The following is a 13,587-nucleotide window of genomic DNA, read 5'->3' as shown; positions in this document are numbered from 1 at the left end:
GTCTTCCCCCGCCGCTTTACTTGGTCTGCGCCCGTCTTTTCCTCTGCTCCCCCTTTGCTGACCCCCGTCTCTGCCCGCTTTGCCTTCTGTTCCTTTCGCTGCCCCTGTAACCTTGTGCCCGTTTTTACTTTCTGTTCTCTCGTTGCACCTGTAACCTTGTGCCCGTTTTTGCTTCTGTTCCCTCGTTGCCCCTTTAACCTTGTGCCCATTTTTGCTTCTGTTCCCTCGTTGCCCCTGTAACCTTGTGCCCGTCTTGCTTTCTGTACCCTTGTTGCCCCTGTAACCTTGTGCCCGTTTTTGCTTCTGTTCCCTCGTTGCCCCTGTAACCTTGTGCCCATTTTGCTTTCTGTACCCTCGTTGCCCCTGTAACCTTGTGCCCATTTTACCTTCTGTTTGCTCGTTGCCCCTGTAACCTTGTGCCCGTCTTGCTTTCTGTACCCTCGTTGCCCCTGTAACCTTGTGCCCGTTTTTGCTTCTGTTCCCTCGTTGCCCCTGTAACCTTGTGCCCATTTTGCTTTCTGTACCCTCGTTGCCCCTGTAACCTTGTGCCCATTTTACCTTCTGTTTGCTCGTTGCCCCTGTAACATTGTGCCCGTTTGCTTTCTGTACCCTCGTTACCCCTGTAACCTTTTGCCCATTTTACCCTATGTTCCTTCGTTGCCCCTCTAATTCTGTGCCCTTTAGCCTTCTGGTGCCTTTGTCGTCCCACACCGCTCCAAGCCACTGCGTCCCCTGCGGCCCCGCCCCCCTGACTGCCCATTCGCTGCCCCTGCCTCCCAGCTGCTCCTCCCTCCCTCCTCCCCATATATGCCAGCCGCACCACTGACGCCTAAGGCAAGCCCTTCTACGCCTGTCCGCGCCTGGACCGTGCCCAGCGCCAGAACCCCTGGTCCTCACACCCGCCACGACGACTGCCGCTGCTACGATGCTAGCACACTGCACGCTCTCAACTCCGGTCGCCCCGAAATGCACACACAGCCCCTTCACCTGCCGGAACTGAAGCTACACCAGCCTCAGAGCCGCCGAACAACCCACCAAGAAAGACCTCAACCAACTCCGATGCATCCTACTGAACACCCGCTCCGCACGCAAACACACAGTCGAGCTCTGGGACCTGCTCGACACATCATCCCTGGATGTCGCCTTCCTGACAGAGACCTGGATGAAGGACTCCTCCGCACCCGACATCGCCAGACCGCACCAACGGAGCCTGAGGAGGAATCGCCATCGTACACAAGAACAGTATCAGGGTCTCGACCAGCACAGACGACATTCTCACCACCGCCGAACACATGCATTTCCAGATCCACACAGACCCCAACTCCACCCTCAGAGGCACCCTCGTCTACAGACACCCCCGGACCCCGCCCCCAGTTCAGCGACTCCATCGCCGACTATCAGCTCGCACGCCCTGACCTCCACGGTCTACATCCTCCTCGGAGACCTGAACTTCCACCTTGAGAACAACAACGGCAGCAACTCCACAACTCTGATCGATAACCTCGCCAACCTCGGACTGAGGCAACTCATCACAACGCCTACCCACTCCGCAGGCCACACGCTCGACCCCGTCTTCTCCTCAAGCCCGCACGTCTCCTTCAACCACACCACCAAACTCCCCTGGACCGACTCCGCTGCATCCACTTCACCTTTCAGAAACCCACCACACACCACCACACCCAACAGATCCCCCACTGCTGCTGGAGAAAAATCACTGAAGACCAACTACATGCAAACCTCGCTCTCAGCCCTCCCACCGAACCCACCAACACCGACGACGCTGCCCACAGCCTCAGAGGCTGGATCAATGACTGCGCCAACACCCTCACCCCACTGAAGAAACCTCCCCACAGAGACACCAGCAAGAGGGCCAGCTGGTTCACCCCAGAATTCCTAAACTCCAAGCAAGCCTGCCGGAAACTAGAGAAAAAAATGGCACAGCGAACAGACTCCGGACAGCCACGCAGCCCACAAGGACGCCATCCGCAACCACCATCACCTCATGAGGACTGCCAAGAAGACCTCCTTAAAAGACCGCCTCGACAACAATGCTCGCAATAGCAAGGAGCTCTTCAACATCGTGAAGGAACTCTCCAACCCCAGCTCCAACTCCAACGACATCCCGCCGTCGCAAGCCCTCTTCGATTCCCTCGCCACTTTCTTCCACCGCAAGATAGCAGACATCCACGACAGCTTCAACACTCGACAGCAACACAACAGACCCTCCGCACACCATCGACCACGACCCCCTGCTAGCCTGGGCCAGCGTGAGCACCGATATCACCATCAAGACCATGAGCACAATCCACTCCGGCTCCCCATCAGACCCATTCCCGCACCACATCTTCAACAAAGCTAGTAGCTCCATCGCACCCCAGCTGCGCAACGTCATCAATCTCTCCCTCGAGACCGCGACCTTCGCAGAGAGCTGGAAACACGCCAAGATCAATGCCCGACTCAAAAAACCCAAGGCAGACCCAAGAGATCTCAAGAACTTCCGGCCCATCTCTCTGCTCCCGTTCCCGGCCAAGGTCATCGAGATCGTCAACAGACAGCTAACCCGATACCTCGAAGAAAACAGAATCCTGGATCCTTCCCAGTCAGGGTTCCGCAGCAACCACAGCACAGAGACAACCCTCATCGCCACCACCGATGACATCAGGACCCTGCTGGACAACGGTGAGACCGCAGCCCTCATCCTCCTGGATCTCTCCGCCGCCTTCGACACCATCTGCCACCGCACACTATGCGCACACCTCCACGCCCCAGAGTTTCGAGACAAAGCTCTAGAATGGACCACCTCTCATTCCTCTCCGACAGAACCCAGGGCGTCCGCCTCTCCCCCATTCCGATCCAAAACCTCCAAGATCATCTACGACGTACCCCAGGGATCCTCCCTCAGCCCAACACTTTTCAACATTTACATGGCCCCGCTCTCACACGTCGCCCGACCTCAAAATAATCTCCTACGCCGACGACACTCAACTGATCCTCTCCCTCACCAAGACCCCATCACCGCCAAAGCCAACCTCCATGAAGGTATGAAGGCCGTCGCCGACTGGATGAAGACCAGCCGGCTGAAGCTGAACTCGGACAAGACAGAGGTCCTCATCCTCGGCTCCAACCTTTCAGCCTGGGACGACTCCTGGTGGCCGACGGCTCTGGGGGCAGCCCCGACACCCACCGACCACGCACACAACCTGGGAATCATCCTCGACTCAACGCTCTCCATGACCAAGCAAGTCAACGCCGTCTCCTCCTCCTGCTTCAACTAACTCCGCATGCTCCGCAAGATCTACAGGTGGATCCCAACTGATACAAGAAGGACAGTCACCCAGGCCCTCGTCAGCAGGAGACTCGACTACGGTAACGCCCTCTACGCGGGAGCCCAGACCAAGCTCATCAAATGACTGCAACGCATCCAAAACGCCTCGGCACGACTGATCCTCAACATACCATGACACGGCAACATCACCCCCCACCTGTGAAACCTGCATTGGCTCCCCGTCAACAAGAGGATATCCTTCAAGCTCCTCATCCACACACACAAGGCACTCCACAAGACCGGCCCAGCCTACCTCAACAGACGACTCTCCTTCTACATCCCCAACCGCCAGCTCCGCTCAGCTGACCTCGCACTCGCCACCGTCCCACGCATCCGAAGAACCACCGGCGGGAGATCCTTCTCCCACCTCGCCGCCAAGACATGGAACACCCTCCCACTGAGCCTACAACAGACCCAAGACCTGCTGACCTTCAGGAGGCTACTCAAGACCTGGCTGTTCGATCAGCAGCGCCCCCCCCCACAGCGTCTTGAGAGCCTCGCAGGTATGTAGTGCGCTTTGCAAGTGATTGATTGATTGACTGATTGATTGATAGATAATGGGAAGCTGTCTCCACCTGGCAGTCTAGAAGCAATTAGTCTGCAAACAAATTTCAATTCAGATTCAAAGTTATTCCAATGGGTAGAACCAATCTGAACTATTCCAGGCATGAAATCGTCTGCCTTGTGGCAATAACCATGTCCATGAGAGACCTGCTGAAAAGAAGCATCAAGTGGAAATCTACAGAAAGGTATCAAGAGGCCTTTCAGTGGTTGAAACATGTATTACAAGCCAACTCTGCCATGGTACACTGTAACCAAAAATTGATCAGGACTTCATTGGGAAAACCGTCCACTATCACCCAAGAGTATCCACAATGAAAAAGCCAAACGATCACCTAGGCCAGCATGATGTCCACACTGGCATAAAAGTGATATTACCGAATTGAATGCTACACGATAACCAGCCCGTGGAGATTTAGACACTTTTAGTTGTAGAGTGATTGTAAGGACCTGCTCACGAGGACCCCGAGAGAGTAACAACTTTGCCGAAATGGCCCAGGACGCGACAGCCAAAGAGGGCCAGGTGCCAGAATCACTGCCTTCCGCTATCTTTGTTTAAGGCTGCAGTGCGGCTTACAGAACTTTAAATCCCATTGCAGAGGGCTAGTTCTGCACTCGCTGGCCTCGGCGGCCATCTTGAATCTTGCAAAATTTAAGAGTGTTTCTCCTAGAAAAGGAGACCACACCCTGCCTCCGCTGCAGATAATTGAATAACCGCCTATCAAGTCAGAAGCCTCTACATGCCGGACAGAAAAGAAAGGAAACAAGAAGGATCCTTTGGCTTAAAGGTAAGCCGCTCGTGGGAACAGAACCCTTTTTAACAAAGAAAAAGAAACTGACTTTTGATGCTTAGTCCTGAGAAGGTCCAGATAAGAAGACTCGGAGAACGTTTTTACAAATTTGAAACATTACCCTAAGAAATGCTTAGCACTGAGAACTCATGTAAAAGAAGAACATGTGATACAGAAAAAAGACAGAAAAACTTTGTTCTGAGAAACTAAATCTTAAAGTTTTGTGCTTCGGTTCTTGGATTGCAAAGGTGAATCAAAGTTGTTTTGAGGATAAAGAAACTGTATTTCAAGTGGGAGAAAGCTGTAAATATTTCAACTGCTGAAGGGAAAGACTACATTTTTCTTGAAACCCCAGGAACTTTGGTCAAGTTACAAAATCAAAGGAGAGTGTGTAAAAGTGGAGAGCAAACACATCCATGCAAAGACCAAGTTAGAAATATTACGAGAGACTCGCAGGTATAATGTTTATTTTGATCTGAGTTGGCTAATGTTAGTAACATGGGCATGCTTTGTGTGCTGGTTGCCAATCACACATGGTAGAAAGTAGTGAAAAGTAACCAGGTTGTTGAACTCTTTTCCGATCCGCTACATGACGGCATGCTCCAACTTGTCCTTACCCTCATCTGCTCACTGGATAAAGTTAGTGAGTTCATTCTCCGGTGTTGATGTGGAGGTCACTCATCAGGTAGGAAGAATCTTTAATAATAAACAGCAAATACTTGTTGGGCCCATTCTCCTAAGACTATATGCTAACGGGCCATTGTCTTCAATAGGATCTACTCCCTAGTGTCCCCTTCCTATCCCCCCTCCCTTCACACTCTTAATCAGTTCGCCTTGTGATTATATCCGTGGCTGCTGAAGCAAGGAATGGATGGAGGGTGGTTGCATTCTGCTCCCGCAAAAGTATTCACAGGCCCTGATCAGGATGGATAGCCAATATTGCTAGGCACCAACCAAAAACTATTGATCCACATAGTCATCGGGTTGGTATCATGCCCACCAGCAAGAACCGTGAACCAGCTCTTACAATTCAACATGGAGTTTTAGCCCAAAACGGGCATTCCAGATGGCCATGATTATCTGTCCAGAAACACAGGCAGAGAAAATAATGAGTGAATGGGAAAAAGCGGACGTAAGAGTGGTAGTAGCTTATTTTATTTATTTATTTATTATTTGAAAGGTTTTATATAGTGCTGGCTAGACCCGGGGGTATCAGAGCGCTTTACATGACTATCAGACCATAGTTGAAGGTAACATCGGTACAAAGGTTACACAGTTTTAGAGCATAGCTACATAGTTACATGTTGGGTCGAGACAAACAATAAGGACATATACATAAGGGAAAAAGCAGGCAAGGGGAGAGGGTGTAGGAGCAGGGGAAGTAGACAGAGAACGAAGGAGGGAAAGAGGAGGGGGAGGGTGAGAGACATAGCATGAAAGAGAAGTAGGAGGGTGATGGGGGCACAAACCGGTAGACGAGTAATAGCTGCGTCCAAAGTCCAGTAAGCTGTGATCCCAGGGGAGTGGTATCATTCCCCCATCTCCGTTGCGAGAGGCTCCCTTTAGGCAGTGGGATCTCACAGAGGGGTCTCAGAGACTCCAAGGCCTATCTACTGGATCCTTCCCCAAAAAGGGGAGAGGGAGTGCTTTGGCAAGGGGCGCTATACCATACCTCAACTGAGAGTGGCTCCCTTGGCGCTGTGGATTCTCAGAGAGGGATCACTGAGACTCCAGAGTATAAATATTGGATCTTTCCCCAACAAGGGGAGAAGGAGTGCTTAGTCAAAGGGCACAAGGGACAGGGGGCTAGGCGGTGTAGCAGGCAAGGGGAGAGAATCGGGGGAGAGGGGATAGGAGCAGAGGAAGTAGACAAAGAAAGAAAGAGGGAAAGCAGTGGGAAAGGGTGAGAGACATAGCATGAAAGGAGAGGGTGAAGGGGGCACAAACCGGTAGATGAGTAAAAGCAGCGTCCAATGTCTGGTAAGCTGTGAGCCCAGGGGAAGTGGAATCATTCCCACATCTCCGCTGCGTGAGGCCCCCTTTACGCAGTTGACTCTCTGAGAGGGGTCTCTGAGACTCCAAGGCCTACCTACTGGATCCTTCTCCAACAAGGGGAGAGGGAGTGCTTTGGCAAGGGGCGCCATACCATACCTCAACTGTACGTGGCTCCCTTGACGCTGTGGACTCTCTCAGAGTGGTCACTGAGACTCCAGAGTATGAATATTGGATCTTTCCCCAACATGTGGAGAAGGAGTGCTTAGTCAAAGGGCAACGAGGGACAGGGCTAGGAGGCGGGTCGGAACTGGCAGGTCAACAAAGGGGGAACAAACGGCAAAAGAATAAAAATCACATTAATTAATGAAAGAAAACACATTCAATACCAGGGTAAATTAGCGATCCAGAAAAAGATAGGGTCCACGAAAGGCAGGGGGTCAGGGAGAACAAAGGGAGGGAGTTCGCGAATTAAAGAGTCCCACAAGGAAGAGATACAGATAGCAGAAAAGGAAATGTATGCGTTGTAGAATAACTCAGGGGAGAGATGAAAACGGTAAAGCTCAGAATCACAAAATAGTGATATTAAGTACAAAGAACTACTACATATACTAGTGGTTAGAGTTGTAACTATGCAAATAGTAAATTCACTCAGGATTCCATTTACACAACGATTAGGTTAAAAACAATTGTATATTACTTATCTACAGAGTGAACGGAGAAATAAGACATCCAAGGGGGTAGAGAGAGGGAGGAGGGGGGAGATGAGATAGGTGATAGGAAAGACGGGGGCCTGGGGTAGCTAAGTCCATGATGATGAAAAAAATCAACAAAATAATAATTGTCACAAGATGTGAATATGGCCTACCATGAGAAAGTGAACAAAATGCCTAGACACCGCATCCTAAAAGAAAAGAAGATTTACAAGAGATGACAGGGTTAAATACAGACATACTGCTAAGGAATAAGCATAATACTTTGATGCTCTCTGCTCAGCTGGCTGGCTGTCAGGGTTCATAGAGGACACAAAGGTATTTTCCAAACCAAAGTGCTCAGGCCAAACAGTGCTCTTTGCAAGACTCGAACAGTGGATGGAAGAAGCTGTAGTAGCTTAGCTCTTCCTTTGTCAAGCAGCCTTGCCCACAGCTAGGCCGGCAGTCAAAGTCAACATCCAGAAACACAAAGCCACGGTAGATGCAGATTGACCACTTTTGCAACCTACCAAATGAAAAGCACCTGTTGAAGATACTTGATAAACATTTGTGGTACTCAAATGTGGAAGTGATAATCAAGGTGGTAGAAATGGTACTAAGCAAGCAAATCCTAATACCTAGTGAATGGTGCTACCAGCCATTTCATGAAAATGGTTACTGCTAAAATATATGCAAAACAACACTCAAACTGAGGTCTACCTTTTCAATCGGTAATAAAGATGCACACCCTATTGCTCATGGAATGCTAGCCTGTTGACCAGCTATTTGGAAGGATGCTGAAAAATACCATATCTTCTTAAGACACTTGAGATTTACCAGGAGTGGGCAATTACATCACATAGCGCATAAAAGAACAGAGAAAAGCAAGAAGCAGCATGCTGGTGAATCAGACCTCCAGAAAAGTGATAGGAACTCACACTGCAGGTGAAATTATCTGCTACTACTCAGAACCGGAGGTACCAAGAACTCCCCACCAAAGCACCCTCTTAATAGACTCCAGCAGTAACAACCACACATCTTGTAATGCATTATATATTAAAAATGTAAAGGCCCATCCAAGTGACTAAGGAGAACACTGAAAAGGATTTTGACTGGCTAACTTTAGGGCTTCAAAAGAATGGATCATTTGTCTATGAGGGAACATCGAGCTCCCATGCCATGCCATCTTTCCCATCCTCAAGCGTGGAGGTCCTCCCTTCGCCACTGTCAGAGGACACACCATCAACTGATCCCAGCCAGAGCATGCCCACAAGCAGTCAACTTTGCAAGCAAGCACAAGGATTCCAATATCACCTATAAAGCTCTGCCTCAGTGCAGATTTGAATAATTTGTGTCATGAGCTTAGATGGTGCACAACACTGCTCTTTCAGCTCGAATTTGGGAAGGAAATTTATGCTGAAGCCCACAGACTGTCCCAGAATCACAGGCAGCGAGTTTTCCCCTGACTGTTCTCCCTGCCAACAGCGTGCAGCAGACGAGTGCCACTGGTGCACCAAAGGCATGCTCGTATTCACCTGTCCGCGTCTGGACTGAACCCAGCACCCCAACCCATTTCCCTCCTAACCCCCTGAAGATACACCATTGCCAAGTTCTACGCCTTCGACTCCTGATGCAGCAATAAACATTGCAACGCTCCAGGGTAGCACCTTTCACCTGCACCCACTGCCACTTCACCTGCCACAGCACACACACACACACACCAGCCCACCGACCAGGCCGACCTCAAACACACCACAGACACCACCTGAACAAATACAACAACTCGCAAGAGCCCTTCTCAACACAGGCTCACTATGCAAGTATCCCCTTGAATTTTGGGACCTCGTTACCAGCCTCACATCCGACATCGTGTTATTCACTGAGACCTGGCTCAACCCCATATCTGCCACAGACATTGCCACAGCGATTTTCGACGATATAAAATCGCTCACCAAGACTGCACCAACAAGCCGGAATGAGTAACAGCCACATTCCACAAAGAGACCATTCAGTGCACCGCCACCACCGACAATACCACCACTCCCATGGAACATCTCAACTTTAAGCTCCACAAGGACGACAAGACAACCGGCAGAGGTACCCTTGCACACCCAACCTCAGATAACAGAGAGCAGCGTGCAATGTAATTAAAAAGCAGGACATTTATTTTTAAGTTTTACATGTCCTGGTAGTTAAAAACTCTTAAAATCATTTGTCACTACTGCAACGCCTAGCTCTCCCGTTGGATAACTTGGGAGTTGCCTTATTAAATTTTATAAGTGTAATTTCCAAATGGGAAGAGATGAGCGATTCATGTTTGATGTCTCTGGAATCTTAATTCAAAATCCTAACTGATGGTGAAGTCAGATTTTGAAATACAATTCTGAAAATGCCACTTTTAGAAAGTTGGCATTTTCTTGCTTTAGCCATTTGGTCCCTGGAGTGCGTGACTGGTCACATGACTGAGTGTAGCTGGCAGTTGGGCTATGAGTATTCATCTAGACAGCCACACACAATGGGAGCTTATGTGTGACTGGTAGGGACATCACTGGTTAGATGAGAGGGTGGAGGTGGGCCATGTCTCACTTACACTCAAATAGGCTGTGTCCTGTATTCACATTAAGGTCCTAACGACCCTGCATTGTCACTTCAGCCAGCTTCGAGACAGGGCAGGGGAGGTAGAACCATTTCGAAGCTTCTCCCACCTTGCAGAACTAGCACATTAGGGTATAAAAAGGGAACCTCAGACACCAACTCTTCAGTACACTTCTGGACCAGTGGATACTCTGCCAGAAAGAAGGGCTGCTGTAGAATGCCACTCCGCTGGCCTGCTGTTCTGAAGGAACTTCTGCCCTACTGTGTAGACCAGCTGCCTGATTGCATGGGCAGAAAGGACTGGAGTTGCATCTCTTGAATCCATAACCCAGATTGACTCCAAGGGCTAGTTGGCTGGCCTTCTGATCTGAAGTCTCAGGAACATTACAGGCTTCCAACACCCTTTTACCTGCACCTGGACTCTGCCATGTGGGAGTCTACCCTGCCAAGTGGTGCCACCACAGTCCTGGAACTTTGGAAGTGAGCCTAAGGTGCTTGCCAGCGAAACCGACGCATCTTCTCTGCCTAGCGCCGCCATGCCCGAGCAGAACCAACACATTGCGCTGCTGCATGGACTGAGCCAGTCACAAAGATCAAAACCACCTCTGAAGTCCTCGGTACTGACGCTTAGCCCTAGCGGCATGGAGCATCCACAACCCACGGCCTTGCATCTCTCATTGACGGAAGCCTAGACAACAATGGACTCCGCATCGTAGCCTCTGAGCTCCTCTGAAACAATGCATCGGCCGTCTGTGATCCCCCATCTCCGACGCCTGACTGCGCTTTGAAAGCCTCTCAATGGGATCCTTGACAATGCAACAGGACCTCATACTGCAACCTTGCCACATCTCAAAACAGACGCATTTCTTTAGCTGCATCTTCAACGCAGAGCCTCAGAGCGCTTCTGAACCAGGATTTAAGGTACTTTGTTCAGCTGGCCTAACTGAGTCCCTGTAGCTGGCCCACGCTCAATCGCAGTCAGCCTGAACTTGTGACTTTGTCCTGGTACAGTGCAACCAGATATCCACAGTTGGAGCTTTGTGCTTATTGGTGCTATTTTCACCAAAATCTTTAAAAATTCATACCTCTGGTTCTGCTGATTGGATTTTTATTGTGTTGGTCTTGTTTTATTTATTAAATTTACTCTATTTTCCTTAACTTTTTTTGGCTCCTTTTGTGACGTGTTTTCACTGTTTTACTGATTGAAGTGTTACATAAATACGTTACACATTGCCTCCGAGTTAAGCCTGACAGTTCTATGCCAAGCTACCAAGGGGATGAGTACAGTTAAATTTGGGGTTTGTTTGTGCCTGACAAGGACTGTAGTTGTTGCTTGACCAGGGCTCACACGTGTCAACCAACAACCCAATTTTTTACAGCAGCCCAGAGGACTTTGCCCGGCTCTGGACCAGTGTACTGCAGAATGGTCCATCCCTGGCTCTGAGAGTTTGGTCCATAATTACAACAAGATCTTTCCAAGACAGACACCTTGCCACAGCTGAACATTTTTCAATTCCACACCCCTTCTAGACTTGCAGAGTTAAAGCCCAGCATCTCAGGTCTAAACTTTGTATTCTTCAGAACCAGGAAAAAAAGCACTTGAACATTATCATATCAGCTAAGCTTCCGCAGGTCGTCTTCTGCAGGTGAGCCTCTAATCAGACACTCACGCGACCAACAACACATACCACTGCTAGTATCAGCACATGGACACTGGCTTCAGCATATCTTCATTACTCATCTGGGAAGGACATCGGACAAGCACCAATCCTTAGGACTGGCCACTACTGCCTAGTCCTACCTGTGACAGATGTGGTGGTGTGTTGATTGCCCTGGCATCTGGTAGTGGGGTGTTATAATTTACCTTGTCCTCCATTTGGGACCGGATTGTCATGTTTTCTTCAGTTCTGCGTTTTGAAGAGGGGTTGGAGTATTTATTCTGTTCCTGCCTGCACGTGTCATTTCTTTTTCCAAACAATTAAATGACTTCTAAAATTATCCCATGACCTCTTGAACGTGAATGTGATGAGTTTGAGTTTTCGTCGCACTCCAAGTGCGATACCGTGAGGCAGATACCCTGGGCCAACCCGTACAATGTTAAAATCGCAGCTATGGGCTGAAGGTAAAAACCAAGGACTGAAAGAGTCACACATGAAATGGACTCTTAGGGGGTGCAAAGTTAAATGCTAAGTGGGTCCACGCACTCCAACACCTCTAGGTCCTTCCTTCCTTGACTTTCTACCACCGACATGCTCGGAGAGTCTTATAGCATGTGCTTTAGGTTTGTTTACTATTACTTAAGTAATGCTCGCTCCACTGTAGGTTTTCAACTTCTATCACGTCTTGTGGACAAGGACATCGATCGGTGGCATGCTTCAGATCCGCTGGCCGGTGTCATTGCATTTTTTTTTCTTCTCAGGTGTTCTTTTTAGGTCTCGCCTGACCCAGCGCATGCGCTGGTCTGGCGAGACTTATTGAGAGGGCTCCAAAAAGTGCTACCAGGCCAGCCTAGAGCCACAGTGCATGTGCGCGGGCGCGCTGTGCTTTACCGCGATTACTTTCGGTTTCACGGCCGCTTTGATGTTTGATCGTGATCGCCATCGCGATCACTTTCACTTTCAAGCATTGGCATAGCCAATAGGTCTCGGTTTTGGGACCTTATAAGTATTTAGTTATGCAACTGTTGCATGGCTAAACACTTATAAGGTCCCAAAGGCGAGACCTATTGTCTATGCCAATGCTTGTTATATAGCGCGAGCTAGACCATAAGGTTACATGAGTACCAGTTACATTACACCTGGGCACATTCATTTTTCAGGCATAGGGAGATATAGTGATTTGCCCTGGATCCCCGCATGACGATGAGCTGACGCCGAGAGTGGAACCTGGTTCCCCGCTTCTAAAGACGCCACATCCTCTCCTCATAATCTCCTGGTAGCCGACAGCCTGTACACAGTACATGATCGGTCCGGGCCCAAGGCTGGCACAGCTGTGCCCCAGTGAGGAAGATATAAAGTAATAGGGCGCTACGGAAAGTGTGTATTGGTAAATCGTGTCTCTCACCAGTCCGGCAGTGATACCAGCTCCTGCTGAAGCTTCCGTTTCCCCAGTAACCACGACAACCCTATTATTGTCTCCACATCACGCAGATCACGCTCCAGGTTCCGAAAGACCCGCCGTCCAACTGACGTATAGCCAATAAAAAGCGTCGGCTCCCCTGTGTAAACAGAAAAGAAGGACAAGGGCACGGGTTGAATGTAAAAAAACACATCGCCCATTGGGCGTACAAGGCTTTAGCCCGCCCCTTCGTGTGTGCTAGCGCGAGCTGCCTGTTGTGGTTAAAAGGACAGGCACGCTTCATCAGCTGGTGTAGTCCGTGCTGCGCCTGAGAAGGGGCTTCAGTAGCAGCCTCGTACTAAATTTTTCACCGGTCTTCCTCGGGCTGCAGTGCATAAAAGAAGCATTGGAACAATAAACCTGCCACGGAGCGGCCAGAGATTTGGCTAAAAAAGAACAAAATATTCTACAACTATTTTGTTGGCTTTAGTGTATGCCTTTATTACAGTGTTGTTTTCTTATGATGTATTGTGTGTGGAGCGTGGCGTGGAATCCCTGTGGGTTCCTGACAGTT

General features: G+C 49.6%; 1 protein-coding gene across 1 annotated transcript in view; it reads right to left on the bottom strand.

Annotated features, from left to right (window-relative positions):
- Positions 1–13,128, bottom strand: part of C5_2H8orf48 (chromosome 5_2 C8orf48 homolog) — a 285,118-nt gene extending 271,990 nt beyond the window's left edge. The window contains exon 1 of the mRNA XM_085608284.1: positions 13,020–13,128. The gene's annotated coding sequence lies outside the window, so the exon portion shown is untranslated. The remainder of the gene's footprint in view (positions 1–13,019) is intronic.
- Between the last annotated feature and the right edge of the window lie 459 nt (positions 13,129–13,587).

The sequence above is a fragment of the Triturus cristatus genome, chromosome 5_2 (genome assembly GCF_964204655.1).
Source record: "Triturus cristatus chromosome 5_2, aTriCri1.1, whole genome shotgun sequence".
Taxonomy (NCBI): Eukaryota; Metazoa; Chordata; class Amphibia; order Caudata; family Salamandridae; genus Triturus; species Triturus cristatus.
Note: the sequence above shows the minus strand (reverse complement) of the source record. Positions and strands in the feature narration are given on the sequence as shown.